This window comes from Neopelma chrysocephalum, unplaced genomic scaffold (assembly GCF_003984885.1).
Source record: "Neopelma chrysocephalum unplaced genomic scaffold, ASM398488v2 Primary Assembly neopelma1_80, whole genome shotgun sequence".
NCBI lineage: Eukaryota > Metazoa > Chordata > Aves > Passeriformes > Pipridae > Neopelma > Neopelma chrysocephalum.
In genome coordinates, this window is record NW_020897741.1 from 1764796 (window position 1) to 1788288 (window position 23493).

At 40.6% G+C, this 23493-nt stretch overlaps 1 protein-coding gene across 4 annotated transcripts in view; it reads right to left on the reverse strand.

The window, feature by feature from the left end:
• KLHL29 (kelch like family member 29) overlaps positions 1–23493 on the reverse strand; it is a 395224-nt gene that overhangs the window by 295864 nt on the left and 75867 nt on the right. The window contains exon 3 of one of the 4 annotated variants that reach the window (XM_027690064.1): positions 2927–3016. The exons of the other annotated variants lie outside the window; for them this stretch is intronic. The gene's annotated coding sequence lies outside the window, so the exon portion shown is untranslated. The remainder of the gene's footprint in view (positions 1–2926; positions 3017–23493) is intronic. 4 annotated transcript variants of the gene reach the window in all.

Here is a 23493-nt window from a genome sequence, read left to right on the forward strand (position 1 = left end):
ACTTAGCTAAGGTTTTCTGAACTCCCAAGCTCCATAGCTGCACCGAGTTCTATCTCTAAACCTCTATATCAGTGAACTGATTGCTCTTACCCACCAAACCACCTGTTGGCTTCAGCACCTCAACTGTTGGCGCTAGCTTTGTAACAATAAGAAAAAAGAACATTACATGCCAGTTTGGATTTTTGATCAGAGGAGTAGACAACCTGTCTTCGGGAGGAGGTCCTAAAAATAAGGGTTAGGAGTAGATGGGTCTGAATGCCTGAAGCTTTGTGATGTTGGGGGAGGTGGATTTAATGCTGTATTTAATGCTATAATTTTCTATCAACTAGTGGAAGGCAGCCATATACTCACTTGCAAGAAGCCTGAATCTCTCCAACGTATTGGGCAAAGAGAGATAGGGCATGACGCATAAAAAGTGGGAAATTTATCAGCAACTTCTACATGTCCATCTTTTCTACACTTCAGCTGCCCCAGAAGTAAAAGGATAATGGAGTTCTTCTTTTTTTAGAATAGTAAACATGTATCTTTTACATATACAGCAGTTACATGTTTGATGAACCCTCCTTGTTGCTATCTATCTTCAAGACAGTCATTGTGGCTGTAGGATATAGATGTAATAGAAACACTTTGAAAGAAATCTTTCTGAAGGTATAGTCAAACAGACCATCTAAGATCCCACTGCTGTACATTTTTACTGCTGTCTAGACATTAAATTAATGGCCTCCACTGACTGCTGACCAGCCCCTAAGTGCCACCCACACGTCACCCACTGGCTTGACAGCAGTCTCAGAGGAGAGACATCACCCACTTTGAGCCAACTGGATTGCGCAACACAGAAAAGCTTCCTGCAGTTACTGACAGCAGTTTACATAGAAAGTCTTTCGGTCTCCAAAATATGTCACAAATGGACAAAGTTTCCAAACAATGCTCCCAACAGAAGCACAATTAAAGAGATGGTTTTGTTTTCTACGGATGCATTCTCTTATCTTTGAAATGGGAATGATGGTGCATTTTCAGAGAGAGGAAATTAATGTCTCTCTCACTGGGCTTTACAACTGTATTTGCTTTTCAGACATTTATTCCCTGTCTGCAGCATGAGAAACTACTCCTACAGGTTGACAAAGAGAGCTGTCAGCGGTGACCATGCCACCAGGGTGAGACACTCTAAACCACATCTGAATTCCACCCTGGCAGGTCAGGTACACATATTAGAGGCAGAAACACAGATGCAAAAGACCTGACACAAATAAACAGTGAAGAGGTTCTTTTAGCCAATACAACAGAGAAGTTTCTAAATTACATTTCTAATCTAGCCTTTCAAAGCAGAAGAAAGAATGAAATAATGCAAGAATTCTAATTTAAACTGTAAAGTGAAAGAAAAAATCGGTCCTTAATACTGAAAATAAAGGAGAAGAGCTGAGGTAGCACCCTGCTCTTCAATTCTCTAGAAGACAAGTAACAGTGTACAGCAGGTACAGCCCCAGGCTTATCATGGGATCTCTGGTCAGCTCCTGGCTGTTCCAGAAGCCTCAAGACCTGGCATGGCCATGAGGGCTCCTCCTCTTTCCTGGGGCATGGTGTGCTTTGGTTTAAAGTCTTCATGTTCTTCCAGATTATTGGGATAAATTTAGGAATTAGTAGCATGGAGCAAGGGACAGAGAGTGGACATCTGTGGGCATCCCTGGACTGCATGTTTAAGACAGCTGCTGCCTGACCTTACACAGAACTCAATCTACATGGTGGCTTGTGACCTTACATTTCTTGGCGTTACCTGTCATGTACGTGAGGAGCCTGACATTATTAAAATCCTATCCACCAAGTACCACTTCATTTTTATGGCATTACAAGATGCACAAGCACCTGTGAAGTGAATTCCACCCAGCTGAGCAGATAGCATCATCGTGCCTTGTCTCCATCCTACAGACCATTAGCTTTAGCTGGGAAAGGAGGAGCTGCAATTTCAAAAGACATAAATAGGCTAGTCATCCTTGGTAAGAGCCCAAACCAACCTGGTCCTCTTACTCTTGGCCTTCCTGGTACATTTTTCTTGACCCAGCATCATGATCACATCATTCAATATAATTTGTGTTACTACCAGGCACATGTGAGTCTAAGGAACAAATACTGGAAGAATGGATTTCAAAGATCTGATATTCAAATTGTGCCACATATGCTCCTACATGCACATTGTATAAGACAGTGAACATTCAGATTAAATTTCATAAAAATCTCTCATTTTAAGACAAGCAATCACAATGGTCAAAAACTTATAGTATGATGAAGCATTCTGGGTTAAAAGGAATTTGGGTCATGCAACTCTGAGGAGGAAAATTTTCATTCACAGGGCCTACCCTCTGCTGCTTTTGATTCAAAAGCAGAGAAGTGCTTTCGGTGTGTTCCCAAAATGTTCTTTTCAAAAGGGATCCTCCCCTTCCCTCCCCTGCCTTTGCAGAGGGTAAAGGTGTTGCTCTCATGGCTGTCCAGCACACAGCCCTGCCAAGGTTAGCTCCTGTCTAGTCAAACAGGTGTATCCTAATCTCCCCAGTACAGATGTGGCCTTAACAGATGAAAAACACAGATCAACTCCCTTTTGGTGAGTAACCTCATTCCTTGTATTACAGGGATTGTAACATCCAGGTCTTACCCACACCTAAAACCATCTCTCCTGGACAACAGTGGGCACCTCTCACTGAGTCAACATCTCAAATTCATAAGGATTTACCACTTCCTTGGGTCTAGATGGTATGGACAGGAAGGTGTTCCTGGCCATGGCAGGGGGTTGGAACTAGATGATCTTTAAGGTTCCTTTCAATCCAAACCGTTTCATGACTCTATGACTGAGGCAGCCAGCAGAAACGTCACAACTGCCAGCCTTGGCCAGCAGCACCAGTACACAAAATGAGAACAGGACAGCAGTGAGGCTCACCTATTATCAAAGTAAACCCTGCACGTGGTGGATCACACTTGCCTGATCTTGATTGTTGGGACTGCCAGGAGGATTGGGCTGTTGACTGCTCTGAAAGCATAAAGTGTGACATTATTTGACAAAATCAAAAGATGTAAGTATTATATACATATTCTTCTATCCTTACAAAAAAAAGTTAATATAATATAAAGTGTAAATAAATAATAAAGACACGAAGCCAACTGCACCCAAAAATATACAGCTGAATATATCTGAGCTGAGACTTCACAGCTGCAACTTGGGATTTTATACATAATTTGGGTTTTTCTGTTCTTCATTCCTCATGTGGGAAATAAAAAAAGAGGAATGAGCTCTAAAGAGGACTGCCAGAACATAGAAAAAAATTAACTGTATGATCCATTTGCACTTGGCTTGTTGTTTGTTGTTTTTTTAATCAGAGAGGAAAAAAGACCCAATTACTGTTCTGAAATGAAAGATTCACTCCAGATAGTCATTGACACTTGTCAGACTGCACTTTATAGCTCTTCTTCATGACCACCAGCACAATAAGCACCCGGTGTTTGACTTTTAGTGCTAACATTTCAAAACATCAAGTACATGAAAACAGTCTGCACAAAGTATCTTCGTGATAGTCCCTAAATGTCCTCCAATGTTATTCAAAGAATGAGAAAAATATTTGTTCCAAGATATGGAAAAAAATGGAAAATTTGATGTGATGCTACTTCAGATTAAAACCAAGCAATTTCATTTTACGCTTTATATGCTCTCCAATCCCACTAAGTATAATTATAGACTTCTGTCTACTTACAAATCTCTCTGTACAATGGAAAAAGCAATAAACACAGGTTCTGCCAGCAATCAGATAACACTTATCGTAAACAATAGCTTTTACAATTTATTTGAAACAGGTTCAGCTGCTACAACTTAAGATTTGGTTATTTTTGTTTTCATGTTGGATTTGCAGCAGGTGGTAAGGACATGATAGAAGTGTTTAACCACAAGAGATTTCAAAAAGGGACTAGTATTGCATTGCATATGAAATATGACAGAGATTTATTTTACAAAATCAGTTTTCCATCTCCCAGGGACCTCCAACTACTTCGTAGAAGGTACTTCTGAAACTTTCTTCTTCTTGGCTCTCAGCTCTCCCAGAACCACATACAGCTTGATGCCACACCAAAGGTGACCCACATTCAGAAGTGACTCTAAACCTCATCAGTTCTGTGTGCTAGTTTCTTATGCAAGTGCGAAATTGTACAGTGCACCGAAGCAAATGTTGACTGCTGATAGGAGCCCAGCAAAGATGGACCAAGTTTCCTGCAATGGTATTCAGAGAAGCGTGATATACTGTAGCTTTGGAAAGCAGGGAAAGAGCCCTGAGAAGTTGCAATGTTCTGCTGTGAGTGAACAATGCACCGTGAAAATGCCACATCATAGCTGAGAGTATTGTACAAGAACAGTGATCTCAGCATGTAATCAGTCTGCAAGACAGGGACGTATCTACAATGAGGACACAGACCTAAAAAGAACCTTAAAGGCTGGGTGGCTAGTCCACTCCATGGATCCTACCTCTGAAGAGATGCAATGGTTCCATGTTGCTCCCCACAGATGGGTTCTCCTATCCATTTCCTCACATCCCCAAAGGCTGAGCTCACCCATGTTGGATAAAAAAAATGCTTCACACACTCTCCAAATGAAAAACTATTTTCTGTCCCATTTTCCCAGTCTTGGGAAGAACCAATAGGTTCATTGGCAATTTCCATGAAGACAAGGAGTGTTAACATCAACATCAGTGGTCAAGGATTCAACACCAAAGAAGCCACAAAAAATTACTGCAATCTAACGTTATCTCTCTCCCTCCAGGTATATATCACTTTGAGTTGCAAGATACTTAAGGTTTGTACTTCGTTTATTTTCCTAAAGCAGATTAGCAAGAAAATGGAAGGCTAACAGAACATTACGGTTGAGAATTTAAATGAACTAGTTAGGAAAAACAAGGCTGTAATTCTTATAACCACTCTATGTCAACCATCTTGCACATATTGAGAAATCAGTGTTGTTGTAGAGGCTGGGAAATTTATGTTGCAGTATACCTTTAATATGAGTGAGTCGCATTTATTGCAGGAACTTTTAATTTCCTAACTCGTACATTAAATTCTCAATATAGCTTCACAATAACTGTCTTTTGGTGGTGGTGGGGTTTTTCTAAACACTTATTTCCCATGTTTTTAAAATAAATGAATGAAACAGTGTTTGAATACTGAAATAAACACATAACTTTTGCCAATTTTTACATACAATTTACAGACTAAATAAATACATCAATCAATCTCACATCTATACCTTTCAAATCAATTACTGAAATAACCATAGTTAGTGTGCAGAATCCAACAGCACAATTGAAGCCTTGCACGTTAACATTTAGAGAAACCTTATGGATGTGTGACTAGAACCTCAACAACCTCCAAAAAAACTTCAAACAGCTCAAAGACACAACATAGTTAAGGTTCAGGGTGGTAGAAGGGGACTTGGAAATCTTAAAAACTCCACCCAGAGAGAAGGTTAACCCTTCCCCCCACCCTTCCCAAAATCCCTTCTCAGAACCATGACTAATACAATTCCATTTGACAATTTTTTTCTGTAACTGAGTTAATAAAAGTCTGTGGGCCAAGAACACAGCAGCAGCCGTCCCAGCCAAGATGCCACCTACGCTTGCTTGAGAAGCACTTGGTGCCCTTAGTTATTATAGCTTTGACTTGGATTTTTCTCACCCAACTTGAGCAGAACCCCTTTTTGCATGATGCACTTAGCAAGGAATTTCTACTCTGATTAAAAGTTCTTGAGCCTCCTGCAAATGGCCAGCAAAATTCAGTTAAAAACGCTCCTTTTCTACCAACTCAGTGAACAGGCTTTTTTCAGTAACACATCAGGTGCAATTATCTAGCACAAACTACTTCCACCCTGACTGGCACGAGCAAGGGGAGAGAAACCCCCAGTGTTCCTCCCATTCAAAGCTGCCTTCAGGTTAGCATCCCTACCAGTACAGCCCCAACTGGCACTCTTACACACTTGTTTCTTAAGTTCATCTTTGTTTCAAGGAGGAAAAGATGCATTAAAAGAGGAATCCAGGACAAACACAAGACCTTGTAGCTGACATAACCCAGCAAATATCTTCAAAGCCGTGTCCTTCCAAAACTGGGACTAAGGTACAAAACTATTTAAAACTATTCGTCTGCCCAAATTTGCAAGCTAGTCCAAACAGAAAGAGAATCATGACCCTCTCACCTCTTGCAAGAACATATTTCAGAAATGGAGTTTAGCAAGTGACAGACATTTTTGTTTTGCAGCCTTGAGATGCAGAGCAGATCCCAAATGATACATTGCTACATTCGTTTGTAGTTCACCCCAGTTTCAACAGAGGCTCTACCTTTGAAATAACTGCTACAGCTCATCCTACTTTCCCACACCAAGGTTTAAAAATCCCAAAATAGCTGTAGCAAATGTGCTTGGTACGGACGTGAGGAAGGGCAATCTGGGCCGTCTTCTCCTCACAGAACGATGTTGAAGTCTGGCCAGACTCCAGGAATGCATATTTCCCTGCAGATGGCTACAGCAGCATTTAACAGTAGGAACCATAAACAACTTCCACTTTTAATTATGTATATTATGATTTTTAAAATTTTTTTAGGAGGGTAGGCTTCTCCCCTTGACCACTTTTTTTTTTTTTTGTTAAATTCTATTTAAAGGTAGTCACCATGTGCTTAGATCTCCCCCTCCAGCATTTATTTAGCTTTAAGCTACCTCAGGCCAAACATATTTTATCTGTTCAGTATATTGCAGTCCAGTACACTTCAGAGGAGACAGAATTACTGCCACAGTACTACGTAAACCAAACCCACATGCTAAAGAAAACAGTAATGCAATGCAATGAGTGCCTGTCCACAGTCATTCAGCTATAGCTGTCACTCCTACGTTTACCATATGAATAGATGAAGATTCCCTCAAAGCAACAGAATCTTAATTCTCTCCCCAGATTCAAATGTATGCATTCAGGAAACACTTCAAACATCAATATCTTTTCCTCCTAAGGCACACTTCTTGTCTGTAATTAGTTTCCATTGGTCAAGTGGGTTTGCTTCTATATACCAGGCTATAGGAGTGTTTTAAGTGATGCTTTATGATTCATCCTACACTGTCTAATATGACTTTTTTTCCCTGTTAACCCAGAATAAGAACGAATAAAGAGGAAAAGGAGAGAAGGGGACGAGGGGGAAGATTGCCTGCAATCATATTGTTACACTGTGCACAGTTTATGGCTGGCACACATCCAGTTTGTGGCTGCGATAAGAAATGTGTAATCCTATTATACGGAGAGGAGTCAGAATGTACAAATAGGTCCCGGAAAGAGGAACTTCTCCTGTAAGATTATTCTTCTCGCCGTAATAGTTCTGCAAGTAGGTCTAGACGGGGGCTCTTCGCTGTTCTCCCCCCACTGCTAATGGAAAGCCAACTGTCAAAACAATTCACGGCACAGGAGTTGGGATGTTTGCAGGAGACAAAAATGAAGTGGTGCTGTAGGTTTGAGTACGACAGCAGCGTTAATTAGAACAAGGGCTGTGAGCCCTCGCAGGCTGGCACGCCGGGAGTGTATCGCACAACATCAAGAGAGCCCAGCTCACTCCAACGCCGCCACACTCTGTGAGGTTGCCAAATCCTGCACACTCAGCAGTTTTTAAGAAACATTAACTGCTTATCAGGGACAAAAGCTGGTTCTCATGGCACTTTGCATCGCTGCTTCCTTAAAAAGACACACAGAAACCATCTCCCAGGCACGGGGTTTTTGGGCTGCTAAAACCACATTCTTGCACTGAATGTAGAAAACCAAACACCACCTATCCCGTAAGTCAGCATCCCCCTGGAGTTAAATTCCTGAATAATTCCAACATGATTATCTATTTTTCTCATTTCCTTTGCATGACAATACTACATTAACTGTGGTTATGATTCAAAAAAGCGGCTATGCGCTCCCCAGCCTGCCCCACAGGCACAAGTGCTTTTGACGTGAGATAAGTTAAAATACAGGACAGTGCTCTCTTGAAAGACAAGTAATTTCTTCACAAAGATCCTTGCATCAGGGAAATGATGAGATCATTGCCAGAAACAGCTGTGCTCCCCAGTGAACCAGGTTGGTACTTAACCTGACTCCTGTCTGACCAAAGAGTAAGTTTCTTTTGAAGTGCAAAATGTTAAGAAAAAAGGGCTTTTTCCTATGAAAAAGAATAAATAAAACAACCCACCTACAATATCATGCAGGAGTAAAGGACAAGTGATAGAACAAGAAGAAACAGCTGCAAGTTGCACTAGGAGAGGTTTAGATTGAATATTAAGAAAAAATTCTTCACTGAAAGGGTGGTCAAGCACTGGAACAGGCTGCCCAGGGAAGTGAAGAAATCACCATCCCTGGAAGTGTTTAATAAACATCTAGATGTGGCACTTAGGGACACGGTTTAGTGGTGAACCTGGTAGCGTTAGGTTAATGGTTGGACTTTTCAAACCTTAATGATTCTACAACATGGTCATATGGTTGCAAGGCAAATACAAGCATCATAAATCAGCTGAGGCAGCAGCAGGGTACACCAGCCTATTATGAACCCCATAAAACTGTGGGTAGAGTGATACAAGCTTGTGAACAAGCTGGTTTGGTTTATTTGAAGATACCAAGCTGGACTGGGTGTATTTGCATGACACTGCAATTCCCTCTGTGACTGCAACATCAACATAATCAGTAAATACCAACAAAACGCCTTTAGCATCTTGTTTTCCAACTTGATGCAGCAGCAGAGCTCACAGGTAGGAAATGTAAATCTCTTCTGGGTAGAAAACGGAATCTGAGATGGGAAAGAAAATACATAACTCCATGAAAACCAAGATGCTCTACAGTTACAGGCATAAAGGAGAATGACTAAATTGTGTCCTAGGTCGGGGAGCACACATACATTTCCATTAAGGATGCAGGAGAGTATGTGTGTAAAACAGAATTTAAACATACTAAATAACAAAGGAGTGTAGTTGTTTTTAACCTTGAGTAGTACTCTCCCAGTAAAATCAACAAATTCCGGATTTTCTCAGCCACTCTATGATCCAAGCATCAGGCCATGCAGAGACTGAGGGCAGCCTCAGGTTGGACTGGATACGAGGTGCCTGCCAACCTCAGTGGTTCTGTGAGTCTCTGATAATTAAATAATATTTATTTCTTGGAGAAAAGGTTGAATGTCACAAATTCTAAGTCTAAAATAATCAGATTAAAATGATTCTGTTAAGTTAAAGTGAGCAATAACACGTGTTGCAACCCAATTAGCAAAGAAGCTCACTCAGATGTTGCTAAAGTGCCTTTTGCAAAGTACCTTCACTTGACCTGACAAATGCCAAATCACCTGAAGTAGTTGGACTCTGTTGCAGATTAATTAAAAGAAAACAGCAGAAGAAAAAGATTGAAGGGAACTGTACAAAAACTGCATAATTTTCCTATTAATATGAAGCTGGGGTACTAATTGAACCTAGCAGTTTGCAAAATCCTTCAGTAAAAGGGAAGTGATGAGTAATTCAAAGTAGCAAAAGACAACAAAAAAATCAGAAATCATCCCCTTATAGAAAAAAAATCATGAGACATTAAAAACATAATATGGATTCTTTATTTCTTCTGTGATTTTTAGGGGATTGTTGGGGTTTTTTCCCAGCTTCTTCTCACTACAGTTAGTGCTGGCATTGCAGAAAGCAGCAGCAGACACTGATGCATGTTCATGCAGACACAAATCCCCAGCTATTATTCTGCAAACAAAAGCAAGGACGTAGCTGCCCTGTGTGGCAGGGCAGGCCGTTTAATCAAAACAGCCTTTAAAAAAAGAATAAATCGTAATCATCTCCTGAGGGTCACTCAAGGTTTCCTGCAAGAAACACGTGACTATTTGTTAATCCAAGTGCCACTTTGGAGACAGTTCAGGAAGACCAAGAGGGCGACTGGCAGGTCTGGGAAGGCCCGACCAGCTGACTCACATGGTTGGGATCCAGCAGGACGGCAGCACGGTGACACTGCCCTTCTTGCTGTTCAGCACTGGGCACCTGCTCAGTGTGTGACACACAGCCCACAGCTTGGGAGTGAAGCAATGACACAGCAGCCTGAAAAAGTCTTCACCACTACCCTCAAATGTCGTGTTTTAGACTCGAGCTGTCCTCTCCATATCCTTGCAACACCATCTCCAGTGCACAACCCTGGCACTGCCATGCACCTAGCACTAAATAAAGGTGTGCTGTTCACATCTAAGCTGCATTCCCTGACTCCCTTGTACTTTCTCCTTTCCATGAATGACTTCCTGGAGACAATCATGTAGAATCAAGAGGTGCTGTCAAGATGACAGAGAACAAGTTGTCACCTGAGAGGTATGTACAGTAGCATTTTTGGATGGAAATCACCGTACTTTGCTGACACATTTTTTTTAAAACACTTCTATCCTTGCTTGGGATGTGCAAGGATGATTTGGAGTCATCCTCTGACTTCTGGTTTCTGTGCTGAAAATACATTGCTGTTTTTTGATATCTGAGTGAAGTGTGAGTAACTGACGCCGCTACCAAGACAGAGCTATAGAGAAAATGGAATCCACTCTTCTGCAAAATCCTTCAGCAAGGATAAATCCTACTGCCTCTATGTTCTATGTTTTACACACCAAAATGCACATGGACAGAAGCAAAACAGCAGCTGGGGCTCCAGCACAGTCCACTCACAAGGAAAGATCCTTCCACATCTTCTGCATCATTCCTGACAAATAAGCATGCAGATTACTGGAAAATTTTGTCTGCACATATCTTGATGACTTGGAAGGGGTTCCTGATACCTGCAACACTGCTTGGTCTGTGCAGGAACAAATACTCCCCTTGTACAAGTGTGGCTGATAAGACCACAATACACCTTTTCCATATGTTTTAGGAAAGACCATTTACTTAACTTTTAGTCCATACAGAAGGCTAGAAAAACAAAGATGCTTGCATAACCACAGGTTGTTCAACAAGTCATGTTATGTCAGAAAGGCCAAAAGAAAGGCAAAAATGAATTTCATACTTTGACAGTATGTGTCACTCTTCCCTCTTCTGCCATTTGCTCCCTGTTTTATCTTACATGTTCTAAGCAGGTATGTCGATCCTTGTTTTAACTGTATAGAAAGGAAAAAGGAAGGAAAGGCAAAACAGTATGAAATAAGTAAAAAGTGCTGGGTGCTGCACAAAATGTGAGGATAGAGAGGTAGTTAGTGGCAGAGAGAAAAGACAAACACCATACTGATCTATGAAAATGAAACTCCACAACAAAACCATGCAAGAACTAAGAAAAAATAAAAATTACCAAAAAGAAGTCACTAATTAACAGCAGTTTTCCCACCGACTAGTAATGATCTGAGCAACTGGCAGTAACAACCAACTTCATTTATTCATTTAACAACTAGAAATACAGGAAAAATCTTCAGATGAAAGCACTTTTTTCCAAGGTATCTTTCCGCTGAGAAACAGTATAAACAGTGGTAGCCTATTAAAAAGCATATTCCTGTTCAAATTGCCAATTTAAAGACTTCAGTCCAGGAAAATTGAAGTATGAAGAAATGCCTCCCTCCCTGCAAGCCCAGCAACTCCCCTCCCCATCAGTCTCCAAACCAAACACAACTCTCTACGAGTCAACCCAAAAGAACGCAGCAGTTGCACTGAAATCCCAATGCAGTTTTCATACGGTTCATTGTTTGAGCTAATTTAATTAAAAGAGGGTCCAGATGATGATTATCCTGGCAAAAGGAAATTGTATAGACAATACAATGGCAGACTGCCATGATCATTGTATCTTAGCTCTTAACAGAAAACAGAACTAAAGGAAGAGGATAAAACAAGCCCACCTTGCCAACCATCAAAAAGCTGGCATCTTCCAATCCTTTCCACAGGCTGGTACAAGACTCAGGTGTTGTCCAGTCTGCCAACTTCTGGCACTCAATTTGCTGCTGTGAACAGGACCATGATCAGTTCAAGCAGGAAAATCTGTGTGATACAACGACAACTTAGTCACACCCCCGCCCCTCCAGGCAATGAAGGCGGCATTACTTATGGTCCAAATACTGGTGAGAGTTTTAGGTGGTCTGGGCTCCACTCTCAACACCATCACACAATTTCCTAGGGGAATGTAGTGCTCATCTCCATCTATAAGACCAAGGTCATATCACATTTAGAACTCCTGTATAAATATTTAAGTATAATAAAATTGTAAAATTTTAAGGAATATATAAACAGCTCAGGGCTTGAAGTTCAGCTGTCTACAGAGCTCCACTCAAATCAGAAGCAGCAATCCTTCTATGGAAACTCTTCTGAAAACCATTCTTGGATTAGAAATATTTCTTAGAACTCTGTAGGGACATAAATCAGTGCTGCTGATCTGCACACTCTCACAGTTCAAAGTCTAGTAATACTAAACTGAATTTCATTGGCTGAGAATAACTATTTCCATGAGGAGACATTTCTAAATTAGGGATGCTTTTGGTTTTTTTAATGACTGGAAGATATTTTTGCATGCAATTTTGATTCTCATCTACACACTCCTGACTGAAAGTTTTTCCTCTGCATATTGTACAAGAATATAAAAAGAAAATGAATAAACAAACAAATTCAGCCTCTGCCCAGCAGATGTATGCTTTTTAATAGAAAAGCAAAAATGTAAGAAAAAAGGTCAAATTATTTGATCAAGGTCAAAAAAGCAAGCTAGTGGGAAAGCCGGGAGTAAAGTTGAGAACATGATTTCAACTATAGATTTCAGAGTTTGAGGCCAGCAGCTCACCTGATAGACCTCCTCTTGATCTTGGGTATCTAAATGCATACTCCAACCTTAGAAATAAACAAATCTTCCTAAACGAAAGTGAAGATGCTTTGAATAATGCCCGAAAGATGTTTCAGTGACTAGGAAACTAGCTGCTACAGTGAGAGGAGTTTCAAACTTATTCCTTCCGCAACAGCCTTTGGGATACCACACAAATGACAGAGATTTCAGTAAAGCAGCAGCTGATCAGTCCTTGTCTCAGTTATACATCTGAAACAGAGAAAAGAGCCCACTGCTCCCTGATTAGGTTTTACAGGAGATGCATTGAGCAACTCCACCATGATTATTTTGGAGGACAACTACTCTAAACACTGACAGAACCTAAAATACCACGGCACAACACGGTAGAAGGAACACATTTTAAAACTATAATAGGAAGAGAGTCCTTTCAGGTTGGTGTACTCATCCTCTCTGCTCATGTACAGTTTAGAAGAACAAGTGGGAAAGAGACTGACTGTAAGGCAACAGGAGCAGCCATCATCATCTTCACCTCCAGCTGTTCCTCCCTCCCAGTTTCAAGTGCTTTCTGCACTAACACACATGCACACCATGGGCAGCTGCTACACCTGCTACACCACCACTAAGTGATTCTGAGTAATGGTAAGAGAGCCTCCTGCAGACATGCTCTTTCCTGAGCACACCTTTCATACAGAAGTTTGAGAGTTTCTCAGCTCAGACAATTCTTCAACACAGCATAATAAAACCCATCCACATAGCCAAGGATCTGCCCTCAGCCAGCAGTAATTAAAATTAATCATTCACAATTATTTTCACGGGCATGTTCAAAAAAAAGACACTGCCAGCTCGCTGAATCCTCAAAGCCGACAGACCTTGAAATAGGCTGTGGTCAGGTACAGCGCCTTCCTGGGTTCCAAGCAGTTAAAAACATGCTTTGCATATCGATTCACCATCCCTCTTGCAGGACCCGCAGTGCTGACAGCCAATGCACCTTGGTCCTGCAGCCCAACACCCGAGCTGGCATCAAAAAGGGGGACTGGTAAGGAAAGAGATTTTTGAGGTTAGTATTGCTATGCCTGTAATTATTGCTGCCCTGCCGGAATTCAGGGCTGTATGAGTGTTAGAATTTCTTATTCTTGAACCTCAGTGTCTTCTGAAACTCAAGATACTTCCCATTTTCCACACATTTATATTAAGTTTTTAATCACTATCTTCTTCCCTTTCAGCTTCACTGGTCACTGCTTATGCTATTCTGAGGTAGAGAGGTTTCTAAGGTACAGGGTAGCCTGAAGGTTATCAGTTTCCAAGCCTCAAAAACTACTGAAGAAATTACATTTACAGAGGTAAAAGAATGAATAAAATTCAATGTAAGGCATTAGAACTGTCACTTTCTGGAACACTATTTACTTATACAAGCAATTTTTATGGGATTGAACATTTACTATTCATGATAGCAGTCTTGATCAATTCTGCTCCTTTGAAACTTACCATAAAACATAAAAGCATCTGTCTTATGTATATAAACCCAAAATTTGTAGGCAGTAAGACCAAGACTGTAACCACTGCAGAGAGAAAGTAATCTCACACCTAACAGACTGCAGATCCCTGGGTATCAACCTGCATAGTGCTCCTTCCTTCCTAGCAACTGGAATATTGATTTTTACAATACCTACCGGGAAAAAAAGGTTTTCACCAATAGAGTGAAGGAGGATCAGGGTAATGGGATCGTCTGCTTCCCACCACGTGTGTTCTATAGCTGGAGCTCAAAACTGAACTAAAAGCAAGAGATGATACAACATCCAGCTTCTTACATTAATCACCTCTTGGCATGGCTTCCAGTCAGAAGACTTGAAAGGAACAGATACTTTCTCTCTGCTGAAATAGAGAAATGCCTGATAAATACATTTTCCTTTTCATCTAGAGTGATTTTTCTATGTAGGTATGATGTTTTGCCGGAAATAGGAGCATCGTCTGGAGAGGGAAGAGTTACACAGGCAGGGCTCAGGAAATCTCTCTCTTTAGGAAATTCAGCTGGAGAAGAGGTAAACAGAGTAAAACAAGTGCAGCACTCAAGCACAAAAATCCCCGTGGCCATCATCAACACTACAGCAAGTCTGAAAACGTCACCCCTAACTTCTTCATGTTTTATGCAAGGTTCCAATTTATTTTTTCCTACACTGTTTATTTATCCCACACTTCTCTTGTATTGTTCATCCCATTTTTTAATCATCACAGTTTCTTAAATCACATTAGATCTTCATTAAGCCACTTTCCCACTGAAGATGGCAGTAAAGGCATTAGGACCCCAAAATTTAGGGCTCCCCCCTCAACCTCTCCTTTGTGCACCACGAGCCCTGAGCTTGCAGTGAGGCCTCTCAAGATGTAACTTCAGACCTGAGACAAATATTGCCAACTCCCAGATCAGCTCTTACTTCATCCCCTCCTTCCACAGCCACGAGCATTTGCAGCTCAGAAGAGCAGTAGGGATGAGTGTCTCCTGCCAGGCTGCCAGGGAGAGCCCAGCCAGCATCACAGCTTCCCCCTTAGACTACAAAGCCTAACTGTGACTTGTGCACTTTATATGTTTTTTGCCCCACCCCGCAAAATTTTAAACTCATCTGGAAGAAGGAACTCAAAAGGTGTTAAGAAGAGAAATAATTAAAAAGGGTGGCAGCCTGATATATCCTCATATATTACAGGCTCTTATCCCTTTGGAAAGTTGAGACTAAATTAATCACAGCTAAAATATTTTACAAGCTTGTACAAACTGAACAAGGATTTTGACTCCAACTCCAGCATGTGGGGAAAAAGAAAAAAAAGCAGAGGTGGAGAGAGGACTGCTAGAAGAGGCATGAGGAGCCCCAAAAACAACCTCGGAAAACCAAAAGTAGAATCATAGGATGGTTTGGGTTGGAAGGGTCTTTAAAGACCATCTAGTTCCCAACCTCACTCCCATGAGCAGGAACACCTTTCACTAGACCCGGTTGTTCAGAACCTTATCCAACCTGGCCTTGAAACACTCCCAGGGATGGCACAGCCACAGCTTCTCTTCAGGAACTAGCCAGAGCAGAGAGAGCAGTTCGGTAGGCACATGTGTGCATGGAGGGAGATCATTGAATCATATTGACAGTGGAACAGTAAGTGAACAGTTGCAAACAGTTTAATGTGAATTGTGAAAGGTTTATTTTACCAAGTTCATTGTAGCTGCTAACCAAGCTTTCAGTGATAAAGTTCTGTTTAGCAAAACTCGATGTTTCTGACCTCTGAAGTTAATGAATTCATGAATTCATAGAATCAGCTGGGTTGGAAAAGACCTCTGAGATCATCAAGTCCAACCCTTGATCCAACATTGCTGTGGTTACTGGACCATGGCACTAAGTGCCACATCCAGTCTCTTCTTAAAAACCTCCAGGGAAGGAGAATCCACCACCTCCCTGGGCAGCCCATTCCAATGCCTGATTACCCTCTCTGTAAAAAATTTCTTCCTAATATCCAACCTAAACCTCCCCTGGCAGAGCTTAAGACCATGCCCTCTTGTCTTACTGCTGTTGTCTGGGAGAAGAGACTGATGCCCACCTGGCTACAACCTCCTGTGAGGGAGTTGTAGAGAGTGATGAGGTCTCCCCTGAGCCTTCTCTTCTCCAGGCTAAACAACCCCGGCTAAACAACCCCAGCTCCCTTAGCCTCTCCTCATAGGACTTGTGCTCGAGTCCCTTTGTCAGCCTCATTGCTCTTCTCTGGACCTGCTCCAGCACCTCAATATCCTTCCTGAACTGAGGGGCCCAGAACTGGACACAGTACTCAAGGTGCAGTCTCACCAACACTGAGTACAGGGGCGGAATCACTTCCCTGGTCCTGTTGGCCACACTGTTCCTGATACAGGATGCAGCTCCCTGAAATTTCACGGCTGTTCAGCATAAAAAAAAAAAGACATCCCCGATGTGCAGGCATTGACTTGTTCTCCTGAGCAGAAATGTGGAGCAGCTCTGCCTGAGCAGAGATGAAAGCCCTGTATCCTCTTCCTACAGCGAGACAGTCTTGCCAGTAATGGATTAAAGTGGTTTAAGTAACTATACATTTAATAAGGTCAAAAGGGCAATGACACAGTTACATTTTGATTGTTCTGAACTACAGATTGCTTTGCATTTTTGTTCCTGTTTTAAATACAAAAGTAGCACTTTTTGCCAGAGATGACATGGTGTAAGGATATAAGCAAAGCAAAGAACACAGGGAAAAGTACCATCTTTTCTTAGTCTTCTGACAGAGAATACAGGTAAGTTTTCAGACACCGGGACCTGCAGACATGAGATCTTCACAAAGCAAGGACTGTTGCTCTTTAAATATGTAAACACAAATAGACATGTTTATATATACATATATATAAAAACTTCCTACCTTGCTTTAAAATCCAAAATATTTTCTCACTGCTGCCAGTAACAAATAAAGCTCAAAGTTCTTTGGTTGGAAAAAGAAAACCATAGCTCAGAGAAACAGACCATGGAAGATCTCAGCTGCAAAAGATACCATTAGCTATTATCTACTGTGATTATGGAAAAATGCTATTTTTTTTTATTCTGCACCTCCCCTCTCCTTGCCATTCTTTTCATCCACCTTAAAAATGATTCTATGATTTAAGCAAATAGGGTCATTTGGGGGTTGTGTGCTCCTGGCTAAACCTCCCTGGCCCCTTCCCTGGGGAAAAAAATAAAAAAATCAAAATCAATCAGCAAAAAAGAGAAGTTTACAGTTTTCTAGTATTCCCTTTCCTAATGCAAATTCAGAGCAGTTCCTGTAGAGACTGTAAACACCCACACAACTTTCCAGGTGGGGAAAAGAAAAAAAACACACACCAGTAAATCTACAAAAGTAATTTCTTTACCCTTTCTTTGCAAAGTGACTGGATATAAAATCTCTTGCTGCCTCATGGACAAACACGCACAAAGCCTTTGGCAGAAGGGAAAGATGTTTCAGGGCACTGTGAGGATTTTATGGCTGTCTTAGCTTTCCTTGCACCCTGAACAGTCTGCATAACCTAATAGCATTAGCTTACTAACAGATATATTAATAGGTGTGGGGGAAGGGAAAGGAAGAGGGAAAAAAGCCACTGAAACACATTCCACCTACACAAATCACTACTAATCATAAACTCAGGTAGAAAGCAATTTGCTTCTCCAGGACCAGGAGAAGAAAAGAACGAAAAAAAAATACTGAGGAGGGAAAAGCACCTATTTTTAACATTTTTCTGGAAATACATTAATCGCTGTGTTTATCAATCCATGACAAGAAACGAGAAAGGAAAAAAAAAACCAACTGAAGAACTGCCACAACATCTTACAGTTGGTAATTTCAGAGTGATAAATATAACACTGGCCTTAGACTGCTAGAAGGATTAGATATAGCTGTAAAACAAGTACTGAAGGTAACAGTTGCTGTTGGGTCTGGTGTTAGGATTAGAAAGCACTGCTAATCACAAGAAATGTAAAAAGATTAAGAGGTGACGGTTGCCAGTAAGGTTTTAAAAGCATGTAAAGGCTGGAATTTATTTTGGGATTAAAATTCCTCAAGGAAAAAAAAAATAAAAAAAAGGATAGATCATAAAGAGCAGCCAGTTTCACCTACACTGCCCACAACCCACTCCAAAGATTAGGAGAGTTAGTGTGGAAAAGTGAAACATATGCCATGGCTTACACCTAAGGGTTCTGGGAGAGCTTTAGTAAGGAGAAGCAAATATTTGTATTCTGGCACCTATAAATTAACCATGGCAATCTAAAACTTATTTGGGTTTGATTTTGCTTACCAAACACCTGCCTGAACACAGCGAGTCACCACTTTGAGAGGCACTGTAACGGAAATGATGATGCCATCTCATATCTGCATCCTTGCAGCACGAAGAATAGGACATCTTATGATCTCCTAGTTTGTTTCCAGAGGGTTTAGATTCACCTCTGTGATCCGTTTATGCTCTTAGTTATCAAGGATAAGCAAAGCTCCCCATATAAAAGAATCTGGAGCGTGCAAAAGAAACCTCCCCAGGGGGGAAAAAGAAAAGAAAAAAAAAGAAAAAAAAGAAAAAAATCAGCTTACAATGACCTCAAAATAAACACAATATTTTAAAACCCAAATTTTAATTTTGGATGAAAAATTTTCTGAGAAGGCATTTTAACCTCAGCATCATGGTCAGATTGTCTAGATCTCTTATGACAAAGTGCTCTCCATCAGCATCAACTGCAAAGTTCATTGCTGTCACCTTGGGTCACCAGCATCCCAAACCAGTCCATAGTACAACATCCTGAGGAGAACACAGACCTCTGCAAAGCCCACCAGTTACCCCCCAGGCCTGATGGGACAGTCAGAAGTTGGTTAATGGTGAGGCCACCTAAAACTTGTCTCTCTCCCACTGTGTCCCAAATGTATCCAAGGATTTAGAGTAAAAATCAAGTGCCACCAAGTGATTTCATGAGCAGTGGCTCTGCTCAGCTGCATTTCCTCCTGGGCATCCAAGAAGCTAATTCAGACCAACCGCTCTTCACTCATTAATTTACCTTCTGTAAATCTGGACCTTGCCACTCCAGAGGTTGGGTAGTGGTGTGGAATAAGACCATTTCATCACTTTCTACACACCTTTTACTCTAGCATTCCTGGTGCATCTGTCTGGATTTTCAGACTGTAAGACTGCTTTTCCCTTCTGTTCACCCAAAACGAACATTTTTTCCCAGATGCCTGTAGCAGAGGCAGAAATAACCATCTTCCAAGAGTTATAAAACAGTTGTATTAAATAACAGAGGTGAAAGCACTGTGTATGATTTCTGCAGAAGTCTTTTCAGTAGAACAGATAAATTTATTCACTGCATTATGGAACAGTTTGAGAAAACAAGATCATACAATGTACACTGCCTCTATTTAAATTGTTTCATTTCTATTCATGAGAGCTCTGATTAGATACACTGAAAATATCATCAGCAAGAAATAAATAATTCTGCCAAATTAATAGCTGTTGATTTCTTTTACCTGAAAACGTAAGTAGCATCTCATTCACACCAGACAAAACTGCTATAATTTGGATATATCGATCTTGTTGGTTCAAGTCTACATAGCACACTGAGACAGGTGTGCATCTACATTTTCTTAATATCAAACACCTTCTATAAAATTGAAAGTTCTTTCATAAGCTGAGATGGGCTAGTATATGCTTTGCTTGGAGAGGCTTAGTAGACAACTAGACAACCAGGGGTTTTTTTCCCCTGTAGCTATTTTCCCCAAATAGCGGGTTGAGAGAAATAAATTGCTTTAAATGCAGAAAATTTTTTATAAATGGCATTTTAGGGAATACAGGTAAATTTTCTGTATCACACAGAATTAAGCCAAGCTCAGCAAATGCTCTTTAATTAGAAACACCTTTAGAGAGGAGGCAGCTAGAAATAACCATCAGTAGCATCTTTACATGATGGGAGCTACTAACCAACCCCAAACTAGGGGCTCTCCCGTACCTCCCTCCCTGTAAAGTATTTTGTGGAGAAGTGTGGAAAGGGGTGAAAATTTGTGCAAATGGAACGGAAGGTATTATTTAGCAGAAAGATCTGACTAATATTTTCTTTGAGAAAAAACAGACTGAAAACATAGAGTTAATGTATTGGTTTAGACATCGCAAAATGATGAATGCAGAATGTCTGCTCAGCTTATGAACAACTGATAAAAAACCCTCTACATTTTGAAAAATTCATCCAAGAGTCGACAATGAATTCTTCTTCTAAAAATCAAATATAATTGCTGTAACATTTAAAAAAAAAAATCTAAATGCACGGCTGAGTACTTTAAGAGCAGCCTGTTTGCACAGCAGCCAAGTGATACACCTCTGAGAGCTACTGTTAGCTACTGCAGGGAAGATAAATCAAGAAAATGCTGAGTTGAGGTGCAATTTGACAGTTATTAGCAGAACAGGAGTAATTTGATGAAGGAAAAAAATCTGACAAAATATCAGTTCACAGCAACAGATTTTGGAAGCCTATTTGCACATAAATTGGAAAAAATAATTCTTGCATTAGAAACTGATGAAGATGAAACAATATACCCTAAATCCTAACATATTTGAAATTATTTTCTTTGATTCAAAGCTGATAATCCTGTAACAGGCAGTAACTAAACAAGGGCTTTACCAGACTTGCTCTGCATGTTGAAGAGACTGCACAGCCTGATCCTGATCTGGGGCCATTCAACTATGGGAATAACGGGATTTACTGCTATTTGCACCTTTGTTTTTGCCATTTGAAAGCATCCACAGTGTGCAGAACACCGGGCTGTGTTTTAAGCATTAGCGGCATAAATATCCCCTCGTGTACTGTATACTTCACCACTTCTGGCTTCCCGTAAATCAAGCATACAACCAATCATCTTTTTTATGTTGGACGCTAATGGCAACTCTATTATTCAAATTCAGGCTCCGCAGAGTCGCCTCTCGCAGGGATGTAAAGCAGCTCAGGAACAGGCTTATGACTGAGCAAGGGAAGATTCAAATCTGGCCATGATTTTCCCACTACAACCCCACCATCTCTTTTCAATTTATCTGCATCTTTCAATTTATCTCTTCTGTGCAAAAGGCTTTTAAAAAAAAAACAACTCCTATAAGCAGGAAAATAAATTAGAAAGTCTTTTCTGCTCTTCAAGGACCACCTCTTTGTGTCCCCATAAATGTTCAGCGTAAATGTTTTTGCTCACATACTCATAAGCAGAGAAGCTGTTCTTTACTGCATTACAATTAGACGCATAGATTAAGAGATATCTTTCATGTCATTATATCAAACTCTTCTACAAACATACAAAGGGATTTTATAGACTGTTGTCTTTTCTGCTTACCACTGAATTCTCACACTCAGAACAAGATGCAGTAAAAGGGAACGATACCTTCCCTGTGTTTACTGTGCCCACCAAGAATCATTAAAAAAACAAATAAAATAACTTAGCCATAATTTCAGCAGCACAAACTGTTCTCCCATGGGGTTTCTCTTTTTTTTCTCCCCTTCCTCTCATCTTTCAGTTCATGAAGACAGAGAACATGAAAACTAAATGGATTTATGTGTAAATAATTCATGTTTTCAGGCACATCAAACTAATACCTAAGTTCATCCAAGGAGCTGGCCAGATTTAGCTGATTCCAGCGGTATTTTAAACAGCATTCTGGAGAGTTAGTCACAAAAGGTTGCGAGGAAATGCTGAACAGCTGTGTTGATAGAGTTGTTTTGAAACAACACGTGTTGAAACTCTACCTATCCTTACTGAACACAGCTGACAGGGAGACATTACCAGCTGTCCTGAACTGCCACTGCATTTTGGAGACTCATGCCCGCACAAGAGATGCTTTGTGAGCGGGGTGAGCTCTGGCGCATCTTGGGAAGACGAAGAGAATTACAAAGGCTGAGCATCGTTTTCCTGCCAAGTAGTAGGGAAACATGTGGCAACATAAAGCATCTTCAGAAGCACAAGTCCCACAGGGCAGACATCCACACAAGCTGAGCTGAACCTACGAGCCAAGTTGCCTTAAACCAACGTCCCACGGGAACTGGGAAGAGAAGGGATGGTAGTAACTCTGCTACCCTTTTAGCCATGATGGAAAATAGAGAGTATTTTGTGTATTTTTAAGCATCCTAAGTACAAACATTGGATTTACTCTTGCAGGGAGTCTAACAATTAACCTTTACTACACTTGCACTTCCAGTCATGTTTCTTGTGCTAAATAAACGATACCAAACTTGGTCAGCTAAAGAGGATGAAAAGAAAATCTAGGGACTTGAGTTTTGTTTTGTTTTTTACTCTTTTAAAAGCCAGAATCTAAACCTTTCCATTCTTCTTGCTTTAATAACACAAGTGGTCTCTCTCCTGCACATGGCTATCAACGTGTCAGGAGTCTGCAAAAGGAGACCAGGGAAATAGGTCTTTCACACAACTGAGGTCTGTTCCTCTGATTTACAACAACTTCTCATTGTACAAATTGAATTAGAAAAAGCAGCAAAGAAATACAATCAAATTTCAGGATATAACAACCATTTTAGTACCAGTGCTTTGCCTGCATAGGAAATGGTTGCTTAAAGTGAAGAAATCATTTTGCCTTGTGGAAACCTTGAGCAGGTTAGTAAACCACTACTGTACTAGAGATTAATTTCTGCAGTCAGCTTTGTATCTTCAAATTCACTGAAGTGGAGATTTATTGCAACAAAACCAGAGAAAACCACTGGAGGGATATGTTGGAAGTGGAGCAGGACAAAAAGAAAACAAACACAGAAAATACAATATACTTGGCTTTGCAGTGCAACCCTCATTGATTTATTCCAAAAGGGTTTGTGTTTTCAGTCTAAATTAACATGGCTCATACTCATAACCTAAATCACACAGAGATAAGATCTGGTGAAGAGTTAAGTTTTCCAGAATGTGTTTTGAATGAGTTTCATTAGAAATACATCAAAATACCTTTAAGAATTATGATCTTAATGACATGCTTACTCTTGAGGGGAAATTTTGAGCCCTTCAGCAGAAAGCAACCTCACTGCAAGCAGGACTTCAATGGCTCTGAGGTACTGTTTATGCAGTAGGAGCCCTCTTTAAATCAAACATGTTTAAAAGTGTCCTTGTTCTAAAGTTGCCTGTACTGGGCATCCCATCACAAATTAAGCTTTTATGCTTTGCAGAGTAATAATTCTCACACACCCACATAAGATATCTG